The 16,090-nt window shown below is 38.0% G+C and overlaps 1 long non-coding RNA gene across 2 annotated transcripts; it reads left to right on the top strand.

Moving 5' to 3' along the window:
- The first annotated feature begins 5,014 nt into the window (after positions 1 to 5,014).
- LOC107311586 (uncharacterized) lies at positions 5,015 to 13,667 on the top strand. Of its 2 annotated transcripts, none has more exons than XR_014944015.1 (5): positions 5,015 to 5,263; positions 7,019 to 7,109; positions 8,807 to 8,994; positions 11,477 to 11,606; positions 13,399 to 13,667. It is a non-coding gene; the product is annotated as an uncharacterized LOC107311586 (long non-coding RNA). The 2 variants fall into 2 exon arrangements; XR_001554154.3 differs by lacking the exon at positions 8,807 to 8,994 and adding an exon at positions 8,600 to 8,739 and having other exon boundaries at positions 5,163 to 5,263.
- Positions 13,668 to 16,090: the final 2,423 nt, after the last annotated feature.

Raw genomic sequence — 16,090 nt, 5'->3', positions numbered from 1 at the left:
GTGAGGAGTAGGGTAAGAGAAAACACTTTATGAGAAGGCATGAAAAAACTTGGCTTGGGTAGACAGGAAAAATGAATGCTGTGAGAGAAAATGAAAAATGCATGGAGGGTAGAGAACAGGGAGAAGGCCAAGACAGGGGCAGCTGAACTGCTTCTTTGGAGAGTATGTTCCAATTTTTCCAATTCTTCTCTCCCAGAAGCCAGCCTGGCTTTCCAGGGCCACCAACAAGCTTCCTAAGCCTGTCTCTTCTCCACAGGCCATACTTCGTCCTCATGGAACACAGTCACTTCTCAAATGCTGCCAAAATAATGTTAAGTGATGGGGTTGAGTCTCTGAGAAATTAATGCCCTTTTCTTCACCTTCATCATTAAGTAGCTTTCAAATGTGAGGAAGTGGCTCTGACACGGCAGGAATCTTCCATTCAGCATATATTTAACCATGTTATGTGCTGGTTCTCACTCAATTTAAAATTCAGTCTAGATTCTCTGATATTCCAAACCTCCAATTTAGGTATAGCTTTACGGTTCTCATGAGTGTAATAAAGATGTTTCATGAATAGAGCTGTCAAAGAAAACAAGCTTTATTAGCAGCAACAAAACTGAAAAGTGAACTGTCTTGTGTGTACGCAAGACATAAATATCCATAGATACAGGTAAAATGATTTTTTAGGCAGTGGAAGTCCTGGATGAGGAAATGAAACAGGTAAGTGGTAAATGTACAGAAAACAAAGAAATGCACATCAGGTTGCTTAGCAGTAAAGCAACATTAAATTTATCTTCCACAAACTAGCTTGACTGCAGGAAGTAAAACATTCAAGAAGGGCAAATTAATGTTGAAAATAATGTAGAATGGAAACTTATTCTGTGTAGATTTACTTTGTATTCTTCTTTTTCTTATTTTTGTTTTTATTCGGGCCTATCTTTATTCATGTCAATGACATTATTCCATCTCAAAATAAGAATGCTTTGAATAGCTTCAAGCTTTTCTTTGACATCCACAGACAAAAACTTAATTTAAGTGGAACTGAGATTGATAAACATACCTCAGTGGTTTAAGTTAAAATATGTTTAAAAATATATAAAGGCTGATGCAATTAATTAGTCCCAAATCATGAGTAAGAAATTAAGGGAATTTTTTAGTTAGCTGCATGAATCTGAATATTAGACAGAATAGGAACATGAGCAGGGGGATGCTAGTATTCCCTTTTGAAACCTTTCCAAATTTTTACTTGGTTTGAAGATTTAATCCTGTTCACTATTTAGATTTCAAGTAGTTCAGAGACTGTCTCCAATTTTTCTTCATTCAACACTGAAATTACTACTAGCAGAAATCTTGATTTTATTCATAGTGATACTATGCAAATTCTACAAGATTGTACTTAGGTAATTTTAATGTTTATTGATCTAAATTCATTTGGACTACTAATTTTTAAATCTCATACTGTTTTGACCTCTCTCTCTGTTGATACTGTTTTAAAAGGATAAGAAAACATGTTGGAAGGGATCTGGGTAGCCAAAGGGCTAATATTGTGTTTGCACCTCCAGCCTATTTTGTGAACACCTTCTGCCAGCTCACAAAGAGATATTTTAGCACTGTGTTCCAGATGTGAAAGATGAGAACTGCAAGTTGGAATGGAAAGTCAAAGTGTTCTTAAGCCTTGTTGTGGAGTGGCAGCTGAAAGCACTCATCATGTTTGCTTGAAACTAGTTTGCTTGTGATCTGGAGCAGCACTGCAGCTGTGGGAACAGCATAGTGTAACTGCTTTTCTATTCACTTGTTATCTTTTGCATAGGAGGACAACTTTGGGTTCTCCCAACCGTTTTCCTAGTAGTGTTCTTGTGCCCATTTGAGAAGTTTGTTCCAGACCCAGAGGGGCTTTCACATTGTTGATTTATTGTGGAGTGATGTACCTGAAAATCACTGGCACTGACAGAAAGGTAGGAGATCTGAGAGACAAATTGATGCTTTTGCATTTGAATTTCATGTGTAGCTAGTGCTAAGTCACTGAATATAAGCCTTTGCTTTATTCCTTTCATAAAATTAGTGCGTAGTTGCTGCTTCTTCCTGCCTACAATACTGCTAATACTATTATAAAGAGAATTCCAAAGATCATCAAAGTCCATTGCAGGATTCCCAATGACTAGTCTGGATTTTAGACCAGATTCCAGCCCATAAACTTTATTTGCACTACAAATGGTCACCCGTGAGCATAATTTACATAATATCTTAAACTGACCCACTTTTTATTCTGATCAGATTGGCTGAAAGCATATAAATGAAAAAATTTTACTAAGTTACTGAAAAAGTCTAAATGCATTTGACATTTTAATGCATTTAGTACCACTAAGGGTGATTCTGAGAGTGTTCTGCTTTTATCTTGAATCCTCGCTTTCAGATTTTTAGCAACCTGATTATGCCTGATGTGCTACCTAACCATCATATAACTTATCTCACCAACATTTTCTTCATTGTGAACTGTCTGATATGCAGTGTTAGATTACCAGATCTAACATAAATCTGAATTCTCAGGAGACACTTGTTATAAAAGACAGCCTTATGCCAACTGTAAAGGAAGTACCTATGGAAATTGATTAATGTTGCCAAGTAGCCAGGTAGGATCAGCATTGCTGTTACTGGTAACAGAGCGCACCTGTGCTGACTTTGAAACTTGGGCAACAGTACTTTCAGGGTTATAAACACTTGAAATGAGAACATGGGTCTGAATTTGATCTACTCTTAATGCATTGGCCTCTTGAGATGAACCACTGAAAAACACTCCAACTTCCAGCGTGGCACTAGAAAACATCTTCAGTGCAAAGGCAGATTTATCAAAGTGAGAAAAGCCAGTGGTTATCAGGAGGTAAATTTATTAGCACTGAGGATTCTGGTGAGAGCTCAGACCATGTGTCTCTGACTGGGAGTGTCTGCTGAGCAGAAGTGACTGCAGAAAGCAAGGCAGCAGCTAAACTCTCAACATCAGTAACAGGCCATTAAAATTTTAACAATGTTGTCTCATAAATATGTATTTTTGTTGTTGTTGTGATAAACTCTGTGCCTAAGGTGGCTGTCTAGAAAATGGAGTTATTTAAAGACAAACATCTCATAATCAAGGAGAGCTGTCAGAAGCCACTGGGCAAACAAAGTGCTCAGTGCCAGTAATATTTATATGTGATTCCAAAGAATAAACAGAAACAATAAATAAAAAACTCACCTATAAACAAACACAAAACACCATCAACAAACAAATGAAAATGAAACAAAAGATCAGTGTATTTAATGATCTAGCACAATTTTTAACACAGCTATTCTGAGACAGAAGGTATGGGATGTAGCTTATTCCTATTTGTGTGGGGTGGGCCGGGGGGGACTCATGTCAGCTTTTACTTTCGTCTTCCTTCTGGTTTTACTCTTCAGCTAAAAAATGTTCAAAATTGAACCCAGGGTGACTAGTTGGACAAGATGGAGATAATGACTGAGCATCTGGATGGGCTGGATTGCAAGTCTCCCAGAAGGAACATCAGGGCAGCTCAGCCAGAAATTTTGTTGGCTATGAGTTCAGGGTTTAGATCTAGCTTACAGTGCTGCCTGCTGCTTCCAGTGTGCTTAAGACACTCAGCAGCAAGCCAGGAAGGGTTACTTATGTTTCCCCTTTGTTTCATCTGTTGATGACAGAGCAAGAGAACTAGAAGTGAGGGCCTTCTCCCCTTTGTCTCCGTTGCTGCAAGACTTTCAGTGAACGAGCTTCTTTCTGTTTTTTTTTTTTTTTCCTCCTTTAAAAAAATAGAGAGAAGAAGGAACTGCTCATCTTTTGTCACCTACTACTGATACAATGTTTGTTTGAGTAGCTTGTCAAACAAAAAGTGGCACCTGCCAACCAAACTGAAGCATGAGCTACTCTGAATGCTGGATAAGTGAATGCCCCGGGTGGTTCCTCCCCACCCAGAGAGGAAGCATGCTTGCTGGTGATGCAGAGGGGAGGGATGCTGTGGGGGCAGTCAGCCAGAGCAAAATTGAGCAGGAAAACAGTCAGCTCTGAAACTTTCTGAAAGAAAGTAAGCATGGAAAGTTGCATGGAGGTTTTAATACAGAATCTGTTCAGCCAGTCTGGGGCACCAGCTGCCTTGTGGCTCTGCCTTTTCCTGTCCTGGGTCTGAAATGTAGCGATATAGATCACCCATATTTTTAATAATATTTAACACGTATATTGTTTTATAATAATTATGGTAGCAGTTATTGCCCCCTGCAGACCAGGAGGACACAGATGAATGCATGTGCTCTTGCACTGCTCGGATCTGTGCCGCTCTCCAGGCTCCAGTCCTGCTGCCAGCCCTGCAATTGCAATAACAGACCCAACAGGTGGCAATCACAGCCTGGCCTCTGCCTCAGTGGAACACCTGCACAAGAGCTTCTGCCTCCGAAACTATTCCAGACCCAGCAAAGCTGGCAGAAGGAGAGTGCCAGCACTTAACATGCTGCTCCATTTCAGCTTTCAGGCCCTTTTCTGAGTGTGATGCAGTGCTCTGCTCCATGCCAGGAATCTGAAATAGAACAAAGCAGTCTCAAACTATGTCTGAGACCATAATCAGTGATATTGTGGGAAGTCAGAAGGAAGTCCTTTGGCTATCCTAGGATTTGGCCATCTTGTTCTGTTTTCAATTCCATATTGGTTCCAGAAGTAAGAAAAATAAACAGGAAGGAGAGAGAATGGGAGGGTGTAACAATGCTGTTAGTGAAGCTGAAGAGTTCACTTATTTCCATGGAAACATTCACATCCTAGCAACAGCATATTGATAGCAAGATGACATGGAAAGACAAGAGCTGATGCCTTTGGCTCATGGGAAAATAAGCCTGGATTTCCAATTTTTTACCTTTTCAAAAATGGATAAGTGTTTAACAAATATCTCCAGTCCATTTTTTTTTTTGTTCTTAATTGCTTGCACTTTTGTGTTGACACATTACCTATTATGGAAAATTGATAGAGTTGAGGTATTATTGGCATTGTCTGTCGGGCCACATAAATCGTTAATCGGCAACAAAGAAACCCAGAGGTATTGAACATCTTTTGTCTATTTATTTATTTATTTCACCATTTATTTAATTATTTCGTCATTTCTTTTGTTGCGCCTTGAGGCATTTAGCAAGATATTTTTGGATTAGTTGAAAACAGGTAGAAGCCAATACAACATTTGCGCCCATCTTCTAACTTTCCAGCATGTGGATGGTACAACATTGATTGCTGGTGTATTGTTCAATGGAATTTGTGGTAGGTTGAGTTGTGGTATTGTTTGCACTCCATGTGATGTCCAGGGAGTGTGTGTGTGCATGTGCTGGGCAGCAAAACAAAGCTTTCTGTCTTTGTGTGGCTTTGGATTAGGGTTGGCTGAGCTGCCCTCACATGTGCTTGCTGAGAAAATTCATTTCATAACCTTTCCTGATGTATGATGGTACAAGAAGTTTCTCCTACATGAAGGCAGGGTACAGCTGTCAGGGTGTGTGAAAGGAGATATCTTTGAGTGAGAGTGAGGCTCAGACCATTGTTAGTATTACTATTATTATTGGTAATAATTGCTGTAGCATTGTACAGCTCCTCTCTTATGTGACTTGTTCTATACAGATACAGGAGTGCAGAATAAAAGCACAATCAATTTGTTTGCCAGTATGAATTTTCATCATCAGGAAAAGAAAAACAGTAATTTCTCTCCAGCCCCCTCGCTGTTTTTTTTGTTTTAGTAATGCATATTTTTTCTTGGAAATGTTCCTGTTTAAGTGGATATTTCAATAATCACTTCAGAAATATATGAAATATATGTTGTTGTTTTGTACATAGCATCACCACAGTGTAAATATTTGTTCAAGAGCTTTGTTGAACTGGATCCACTTAAAGGACTGTTCGTGCATTATTTTTACTGTGAAAAGAGCATTGAATCACTGTATTTCCATAAGTAATAGAAACCACTATAGAAATGTGACCCTTTATCTCTACTTGAATTAAAAACTGAGCTAATCAAATATCCCAAGAGTAATCAGTGATGTTTACAGAGTTAATGAACTCTCCCTATTTACCTGCCTTTTGATAACAAAAATAGTTCATATTATCTGAATTTTTTGTTCCATTAGCATAATTTTTGCCCTTGGAGATGAGGACTGCTTGGTTGATAAGCAAGCCAGGTTGATGTTCTCATACTGCACTTTCATTAGGTTTACAATAAATTAACTAACTTTGGAGTCATTGAAGGAGCAGTTAGAAATGTCTAGTGGAGGGGAAAACTACCACAAGGAAAACACCAAAATAACTGGAGATTTCTTTTCATGCTGCTCAGATGGAAGATTTCTATTGGGAGGGAGTAGTTGCATCTAGAATAGGGTTATGAATGACATTTAATGCAGGACTTAAAGTTTAAATTTCCATATTGTGATTATTTATTTATATATTTATTTCATCCCAATGCTGATAGATTTATCTGATTTGGTACCTTTTTTTCTGGCCTTCAGTGCCTCTGCTGTTGTGTTACTGCATTTTTCAGGGCTGGATCTATACAAGTTATGTAGATCCTACACAAATCCTACTGGCTTCGCAATAGTAAGCAATAGACCAGAAGTAATCCTGAGAGTGGGAACTAGACTTGTCAAGGCTTTATGTGTCTGTCTAGGTCTCCTAGCTATGATCAGCTTCAGGTTCAAGAAGAGTGGAGGGCAGAGATAAAAGGAAAGCAGAATATTTTCCTGAAGGATTGTGGAGGAGCCTCCTCCAACAGCGTAAAGCAACATGCACAATTAATAGTGAGCTTGGGGTCTGCTATGATTTTCACTTACTCATATGTTCTTTAGAAGCTCTTTTTTTTCTGATTCCACCTTCTTAGATGCATTTCATTTGGAGTATGGGGTAAAAGAGGCAGTGGTAAAACAAATTCTTCTGCCAGTGTTGAGAAGGAGAGATCAAATTGAGTGGCAATATATCTTCAGGTAGCTTGGGGGAAAGGGCATATTCTGTTCACTGAATCTATTGGAGTCTTCACAGGTTTGAAAAGCTATGTTTTGGAAAGGAGCAGATTGGTGAGGAACAGCTGCAAATGTTGCCACTGCCTCTCCGAAGAAGAATCAAGAAACAGGTATGTGTGTTAAAGCTTGTAATTTCTCCCTCTACTGAGGAATGATATAAAAAACAATATGACACAGGCTTTTCAAGAAATGTACTCAAAAGTTTTATCTTTCTAGAGATGGAGGTATATTAACCTTTTCAGATATATTTCTGTTTTTAATTCTAGTAATTCACGTTAATTCAGGGTCTGTGGTACACATCTAATACTTTTGTGATCCTGATTTCTCGTGACTGATGCACTGACAGGCGCACTGTCTGATCTGGGAAAATGACTTTTTCTTTCTAATCAAGGTACATTCCTGTTAGGGGCAGATAGATTAGACAACATTAGCAATTGGGAATGTCTTTATTTTTATCACTTCAAGCAAATATCTCTAGAGCTAGAGTCATAATTATATGCATTACATAAATACATTTTTTGCTATACTTTAATTATATTTTGACAGAAAAGAAATGTCAAGGAAGTAGCATTTGCTTTTTAGCTCTGAAACATTTACATCTGCTGTACATGTTTGCCTATGCTTTGTCACGCACTCCTTTCAGATGTTACTCTTGCTGCCTTGTAGTTAGTGTCTTGCCATTGTTTTATGATTTAATATTAAGTTTTTATACAAAGATTTCATAAATAACAGCTACAGATTGTCTTCTCTGAAGCTGAAGGCCTTTTTCACTCAGCTGCAAAAGTATTATGTACAGTGGAGCTTTGATGATTATTCTGATTACAAAACTGACTGATCTCTTACTCCTGGCACACGATCCTGTGAAATGCCAGTAGAATATATATTCTGTGTGACAGAAGTAGGAGAAATTAGTAAGGTCTGCACACAATTTCTTCAGGATTAATGCATTTAAGTTATGTTTTTGTTGTGCTTACTCTTGTGTGCATTGAACAACTGGTAAGAAAAGATAAAAACTGAAAATACCAAAAATGAATTGTCTTTCTGCTGTGATCATTAGAGGTAAAATTTCTGCCTGTTTGTGTCGTGTCTCCATGTAACAGCCAAAGACCAGTCTCATCTGCAGGCACTTGTACACAGATGAAATACAGAGTAAATTTAGTCTGGATTTGTACCAGTGTTAATGAAAGTAGAGTTAGTCTCACAATTAGTAATTATTTCTATGTTGAAAGACTGATTTCTAAGAGAAATGCTCACTGTTATAAAACATCCAAAGCCAATTAAGAGAGAACCCAGCTGCAAGGAAATATGGGCCAGATGATCCCTTAGTGAAGTCGCTGAACTTAGGACAATAGACACAAGCTAGGGAGCTGTCACTGCGATGCAGTACTAAGTATTTACTTACTGATCTTTTAAACAATGTGTAGCCTTTCTGTCTCTAAGCAGTACTGAGGAGCTGATGAGAAGGACACCATATACCATACTGTTTTCTTCAGATCTTGTAATTAGGAAATGCCCTAAGGGAATGATAGAGAGTTCATTTATTTCCCATAGAGTTATTACTGAGCCAGAGCTCTGATATAATGTCTCTTACCATCCCTAGCCCTACAGGGACTTAAGATTATGAAAACTGTAAGACAGAAAAGATGCAGAAAAAACCCACTTGAAGGAAGGCATGACAGACACACTGACAGCAGTTACCCTCTCCACCTACCTCAAATTCCCGTGATATTACTACCTCAGGTGAGCATGGCTTAATGTTGTCTGAAAGTTGATTACTCCAGCCTCTCTCTTCCTCTCTTCTTCCCAGGGAAGGTGTGCAGGGACAGATAGAGGAGAAATTTTTTGTCTATCTAGGAGATCTGTAAAAATAACGATGTGAACGAAAGGTTGTACGGAAGTCCTAGCATGTGACATGGGCAGTGGTAAAGAGAAATGGCGAATGAAGACCTTGTTTTTGGCAGAGTGGAAAATGGGAGTGGGATGACACAAATGAAGGTAAGTTGATATGGAGGAGGATGAGTAAAAGCTTCACAGAACCCCTTGAGTGAATTAGGGGCAGCAAGAAGGTGATGGATGGTATGCAGGGAGTTGAGGGGATAAAAAGAGAGGAAAGAATGAGCTCATGGTCATATAACACTTCCTCAGCTTTCAGAAAGAGGAGAGTGTCATTCTCTAGGGACTGGGTCACAAGTGATATTTCACCATTGCAGTGCCAGGATGGCATAAAGCTAGCTGACTGTAATTAGGATTCCAAGTGAGTCCTGAACACTGAGTTCTAAATCCACTTACCTCAGGTATTCAAGGATGCATATGTAAATTTGCTTTCTACAATCAAGTCATTCTATTCAAAGTCAGTTGCATTTCATCTTAAGAGAACATGCAAGGAATGGGAAAACACAGGAAGTAGTTAAGATAAAAATCAGAACAAAACTTGGTGAATATATGACATTTTCTGTACTTGTGGTTCTTAAATAAAGCCTTTTCTGTGTTTGAAAGGGGCTAATACAATATTAGGAAGATTTATTTTTCAGGTCTTTGGGACATCTGGGAAAATGCAGTAGACTGGTTCACTGGCATTTCATACCTAGATGTTTAACATGATAATGATGCATTTCAATTCAAATAGGTGAGAAACAGATTTTCTGATGTGGAATTCTTTATGATTTAGGTTGTTGTAATATTTTTATTCATGGATTGAGAACTGTCTGACTGTCAGAGCTCAGAAGGTTGTCATCAACAGCACAGAGTCTGGCCTGTAACTAACAGTGTTCCCCAGGGGTTGATGCTGGGTCTGAACATATGCAACTTCTTTGTCGGTGACCTGGGTAAAGGGATGGAGTCCACCCTCAGCAAGTTTGTTTACGATACAAAGCTGGGAGAAGTGGCTGTCACACCAGAAAGCTGTACTGCCATTCAGTGAGACTGGGGCAGGATGGAGAATTGGGTGGAGAGGAACTTGATTTAGTTTAACATAGTCAAGAATAGAGTCCTACACGTTTGGGTCTGACCCAAAAGAGGGGATCTCTACAGAGGAGCTCAGCAGAGAACATATGTATCTTAATGGACAGCAGGTTGGCCATGGGCCAGCAGCGTGCCTTTGTGGCCAAAAAGGCCAGTGGTATCCTGGAGTGCATTAAAAAGAGCCAAAGGGAGGTGATTTTCCCACTTTACTCTGTCCTAGTGAGGCCACATTTGGAATAATGTGAGCACATCTGGAATCCTCAGTTCAAAAAAGATGGGAATCATTTAAAGAGAGCTCAGTAGATGCACATAAAGACGATAAATGGCCTGGAGCACTTCCTTTATGAGGAAAGGCTGGGAGACCTGAGTCTCTTCAGCTTGGAGAAGAGAACACTGAGTGGAAATCTTATCAATGCCTGTAAATATCTTAAGGGTGAGAGTGACATGGATGGGGCCAGGCTGTTTTCAACAGGGCCCATCAATGTCTGAAGAAGGGGCAATGGGCACAAATTGGAACACAGGAATTTCTATGCAAATGTGAGGAAGACTAGGGGAGACTTTTTTTTTTTTTTTTTTTTTTAACTCAGATGCTTAAGCTCAAATCCTTTATTTTCCTCTGTAATAATGTGTCTTTAGATCTGTGGTTTCAGTTTGGCTTATTGTGGTAAGGAATCATGCAGGAAATATGGGTTCAAATTTCAGTGACAATTTCTTCCTTACAGTTTCTCCATGTCTAGTCTGTAATACTGTATCTATTAAGTAATGAGATTAATCTAAAGGTAGAAAGTGTTGCCATCCTCCAAAAGGAACATATGTGTAAAAACAACAGTATTTTAGTACTTTTCTTTAATAAAAGAGAAACAAACTTATAAACTGGGAAGTTTAATGCATCACACAGAATTTTATAAAAATGTTTTTTAGCTAATTAAATCAGATTTCTTTTTTTTTTTTTTTTTTCTTTTTCATTTCTGGAGGCTCCTCATGTTCCAAGAGAATGCCTATAAATCTTCGTGACAACTTAATCTTTCCTAAATCCTGTGAATTTCATTCTGGGCATTTTCATTTATTTGAATTTAAGCTTGTACTTTATGCATCTGGCCAGAGATGGTGCTGAATGCTCAGGTACTGCAGAGAGAACTGCACTGGGAACTTGAACAGAATTGGTTTAGGACATTTATCAGAACTGTAGTCAGTTGCTATGGCTTATGACTTAAAGTAAATGTAAAATTACAGTACTTGTAATACTTAGCAACAGCAAATAAAATTATTATAAAAAAATGAGAAAAGCATTGGGAAGTTATAATACTGGGAAGATGATTTATTTGTTTGGTATATTTGTTGATATTTTCCTGCTCAGGGAAATAAAAATGATCTTTTGGGATTGAATTCCTCCAGTCATCAGCAGATAGGTAGTGGCAGTGGAAATAAGGTTTATTTGCTAGTAGAATCTGTGGGTTGCATATTTTACTGTCATTTTTTAATTGCTCTATGATTTCATAAATGTATTTTATTCCAGCATGGAAGTCTATGTAATATCATGGAACTTTGGATGTATGAGGAGTTGCATTACCTAAAATCATCTTTATTTTACCCAGCGCCACACCTCATTGGAGTGAGGATATATGAGGCTTTCTGAGATCAGTCTGGTAAGTTAGTGTGCTTTGCATTGTACACTGGTCTTTGCCAGTTCCTTCTTTCCATTTGCTTTGTTGCCCTGCTTTATTTTCTAATTCTTATAAATATTGCCAAAATATCAACATAAAGAACAAAAAATACCAGTAAAAAATCCCTTTCACAACTTCTTTACTTCTTTTATTTTCTTCTTTTTTTTTTTCCTTTTTTTTTTTTCCTTTTTTTTTTTTTTTTCCTATGTTTGCTGGTCGATCAAGCCTTTCTGGCTCTGGTCCTGTGATACTGGTCTCATTTGTCAGTAACAGGAGCATGTAATGTGTGTGCAGCTTAAGGGCATTCCAAATAGACTGAGAAAGTCTCATCCCCTCCTAGGCTATTTGTCAATACTTCTCAATGGCTTCAGGGCTCAGGAAAATAAACCTGAAGAACCACAGGCACTGGTTTGCTAACTGTCCAGTTGTAGAATATGAATGGGCCAGGGTGTACTCTGGCCTGTGTCTGAGTACACTTCCCATGGAAACTAAAGAAAGAATTGTATGCATACGAGTTTAACCCTGGTAGAGCCTTGGTGTGCAGTTCAGTCCCATGGGGAAGACATGGCCTAAGCAGAACCTTGTGCCTCTCCACATCCTCACTTTTGTTTCACATAATATCTCTTGTTAGTTTACTGGAGTATGAACTCCTTTTGAAATTATTTACTAGGCTTCAGAATTTTGTTTTTCTGCTATGATCCTAAATTTGGTTCTGTATGTCTCTCTGGAGCCATGATTGTTTTTTTCCTCAGTTTACCTTTTCCTGTAAGGAAGAGGACTTCACTAAAGGTTGTTCTTAGCAAGTGTATACTGTTTCCTTCTCATTTATTATAAAAGTTCATTCATTTTCATCTCCTGCCATTCCATGGCCAGATCTAGTGGACTTCTGCAAGGAACATTCAATGCTTTGACTCTTGAACCACAATGGTAATTTTTTTTCTATCTAAAGGATGTGGATTTCCATTGAATCAGAAATTCAACTAGTAATGTCAAGAGACTGAGGAAATATTGCAGTCAGAAACTGAAGAATTTTTTTTTTTCTCTCTGTCTTCCAGGATATATTTTTTTAACTTGAGGAATTTTAGCAGTTTTCTGTGATTCATTGAAGCCATTATAAAATGAGATAGGTATCTGGGAGCAGAATTTCTTAGGAGGTCATTGCCTACGCAGGTTATGGCCATATCAGTAGTGAATTGTGTTGACCTCAACTATTGAGGCTGTTATGGTAATGATCAAAACTGCTGGGAGCTTGTTTACAGAGACAGTCATTGACATCTCCTGTGGTATACTATTTCCTATGCTGTTTGAATGGGATATTCTGAACCTGGTAATAATTGTACGTGTAATGTGGAAGAGAAGAGGTGGAACTGATTTAGAAAATCTTAGTACAATATGCTTTTTATGAGCTCAGTATACAGGTAGTATTATCATTAACACATGATCCTTGGTTTACTTCATGAGCAAGCAAAAAAGAAAAGCTAGAAAGTGGGGGAAAAGATGCTCAACTGAGCTACCCATTCTTAACTGCTGACAAAGTATTGGCCAATATTTGAAACAATATTAGTCAAAATGAGCAAAATGTAAAAAGTTAGTAACTGTTTAGTTGTTCAAAGTATTTGTTTTTCTTAAAAGTAGGTTTTGCCAGTGAAATTATTTGTAAATCATTTTCCTAATTAATGGAGCAGGCTTGATATGATCAAATTGTGTAACTAATTTCTACATTTTGTATCCATCTTTTTCTTTTGGAAAATGGACAAATTTAAACTGATAAAAGGAAAGACTCCTTCCACTACCACCACCCTACCCATATACGTTACTTCATGAAACTGCAGAACTTGAAGAAAAATAAGTTCTATCCTAATTCAAAGATCCCCCTCAGGGAGCTCATTACATGGAAAATGTTGGATCCATTCATCTGTTGAAGATAAACAGGGAACAAAGATCTTCATGTATTTATTTTCTGAATCATATACTTCGTTTCACAAAGTGAATCAAATCTGGGCAGAAGAGTGGAACAGCTTGATAATAAAGTGTTGGATCTGATGACTCTCTTTGTTGTGTGCTTTGTCCTGCACACCATGTACACACAAATAATGAGTTAGCAGGGGATAATTATGAGCTAGAGAGTCCTGTTTTGTGGGCACAACATGGAAGGCTCTTTGATGCTAGTGAGTAATCCAAATCATTTCCTACTTTGCCAGATATGTCTTGACACATTTTAAATTCCAGTTTGCATTCCTTGACAGGCGAAGTCCCAGGCACCAGATAAATAATGCATGAATCAGTCATGTTATTTAGACACTTGTGAGATAGATGAGGATACAGATGGAATATAACTATGAATTAATATGTTCAGTGCTCCACTGCATTCAGATAATAGTTAGAAAGACCTTCCAGCTGTCTTAGAATTTGAATTACAAGCTTGTTTTAAGAGCTTCCAGAGTAGGAGTCCTTGTAATTCACTGTTTTCAGTGTTTGAGAGATGCCGGGAAATGCTGCAGACAGTATAATAGTGGCCTGTTTCACCTGCCTTTCTGAAGCATTGTAAAAATTTAATTATTCCACTGAAATTCTTTATGATGAGCAGGGCAGACTTACTGTTAGTTTGTTGGTAACAACATATCCTGGTAGATCTTTTCTGATGTGTTTTCTGTGTCACTTATCCTTTTATCAGCACAGGGAATTTTCCTCAGCAATCTCTGACATGTGCAGTACTTTCCCATACAGCAGTAATCAGCCTTATTAACATGCCATTTTTTTCTTTCTTTCTTTCTTTTTTTTTTTTTTTTTTTTTTTTTCTCACTTAAAAAAAAAAAAAAAGCGGTTTTCTTTAAGTATGAGAATGAGAAGGAAAGTGTGGGGATTAGATTTCTACTTTGAGCCTGGTATTTTGCCCTGCCCTCTCTGTATTTTGGATATTACTTATGCACCTACTTCTAGCTGTACACAGTGCAAGGAAAGCCGAGTCCTCAGTACAGGAGAGATATGGACCTGTTGGAGCGCGTCCAGAAAGGGTGACAAAAGTGATCCAAAGGTTGGAACACCTCTCCTACAAGAGAGCTGGGGTTGTTCACCGTAAGGAAGAGAAGGCTGTGAGAGAACAGCATGTTTCTGTGAAGAGGTTTCAGGAAGCAGGGCAGGGTGCTAATGCACAGCCATGCTGATTGTGATGAGAAACTGCCTTGTTCGTGCTTCCAGCTGCTGCTAGTTAGCCACATCCAGGAGGACCACTAACTCGGGTTTACCACCGTGCCAGCGCAGACACAGGAGCAGTTAAGCTGTAGTAGTCATGCTGTAATTTCAGGCCCTTGTTTATACTTGACAATTTGTCTGTGCGTGCCTGAGGGCACCTGTAATAGATCTGAATTTGATCGTTTCCAGAAAAAATAGATGCAAACAGTTTTATGTGCACAGAAATGAAGCAATAGGGTTTGTTTGTTTGGATTAAACATCTTTTTTTCCTTCACTTAGGTAACTGTCTCTAACAAAAATATTATTAAACTCCATTACTCTGTAATCTCAGGATATGAAGTCCAAGCAGCATTGGCCTCCACAGGTTTTGCTATCCTGATTCCAAAACAAAACAGTAATAATTCCACACATGGCTTCCAGGACATTTTTCTCAATAAGATTTCTTTTCATAGCTTTTAAATAGCTTTTGAGCAAAATTGATTGGAAAACAGCATTTCAGTCTGGAGGAGAAATAATGGCATTTCATGCAGAGCAGCATCATTTTTTAAAAGCTGTATTAGCCACACAGAAGCTGGAAGAAAAAAATGTTTTCTAGTTAAATTAAAAAAAATAAAAATGTTTATCAGTAGAATTAGAATATAATTATTTGGGAAATAAGGAAGGAATTAGAAAGCTGTTTTATTTTCTTCTGCCCATGAGCCAGTTCTCAAAAAGCTCATGTTATGTTACACTGTGCAGTTAAAAAATTAAAACAAGAAATGCAAGGAAAAGCTGGGTCATTACAGACAAGTTAAGACACCTGTGTTCCTCTGTTTCCTATTGGAACTAGTGACTACCCAGCACCTCCTATTACTCTAAAAGTACCAGCCACGTTTTGTCCAAGATTGTCCAGATGATTACATTTTTCATTTGAAATATAGAGAATTTCTTCTTAACTAACATTTATATTTGAAGGTTTCTAGTTTGGTTCTGAAGTAGAGTTTGCCTGGCTGACAGCTTAGCTGTTTTTCTCCAGCAACAACAGCTGGTCTAAGAAAGGGTGTTAATGCTTTGCACCAACTTTTTCACACTTGAAATAAGTAGATTTGAGTGGAAAACTATTTTTTCTTTCTTTGATGCTCTGTATAATAGACCAGATTCCTGCCTAAATATTCAAAATTAATCCAAACCCTTTCTTTTCCCCTCTTGGAAAAATATATTTTGTTATTAACATACCAGTGTTTGCTGCACTATACATGTTTAGTCTTTGAGAACAGAATCTTAAGAAGGAAAGC

This window comes from Coturnix japonica, chromosome 3 (assembly GCF_054131305.1).
Source record: "Coturnix japonica strain WE chromosome 3, WE-NBRP24, whole genome shotgun sequence".
NCBI classification, from domain to species: domain Eukaryota; kingdom Metazoa; phylum Chordata; class Aves; order Galliformes; family Phasianidae; genus Coturnix; species Coturnix japonica.
This window is presented reverse-complemented; position numbering and strand designations above follow the sequence as displayed.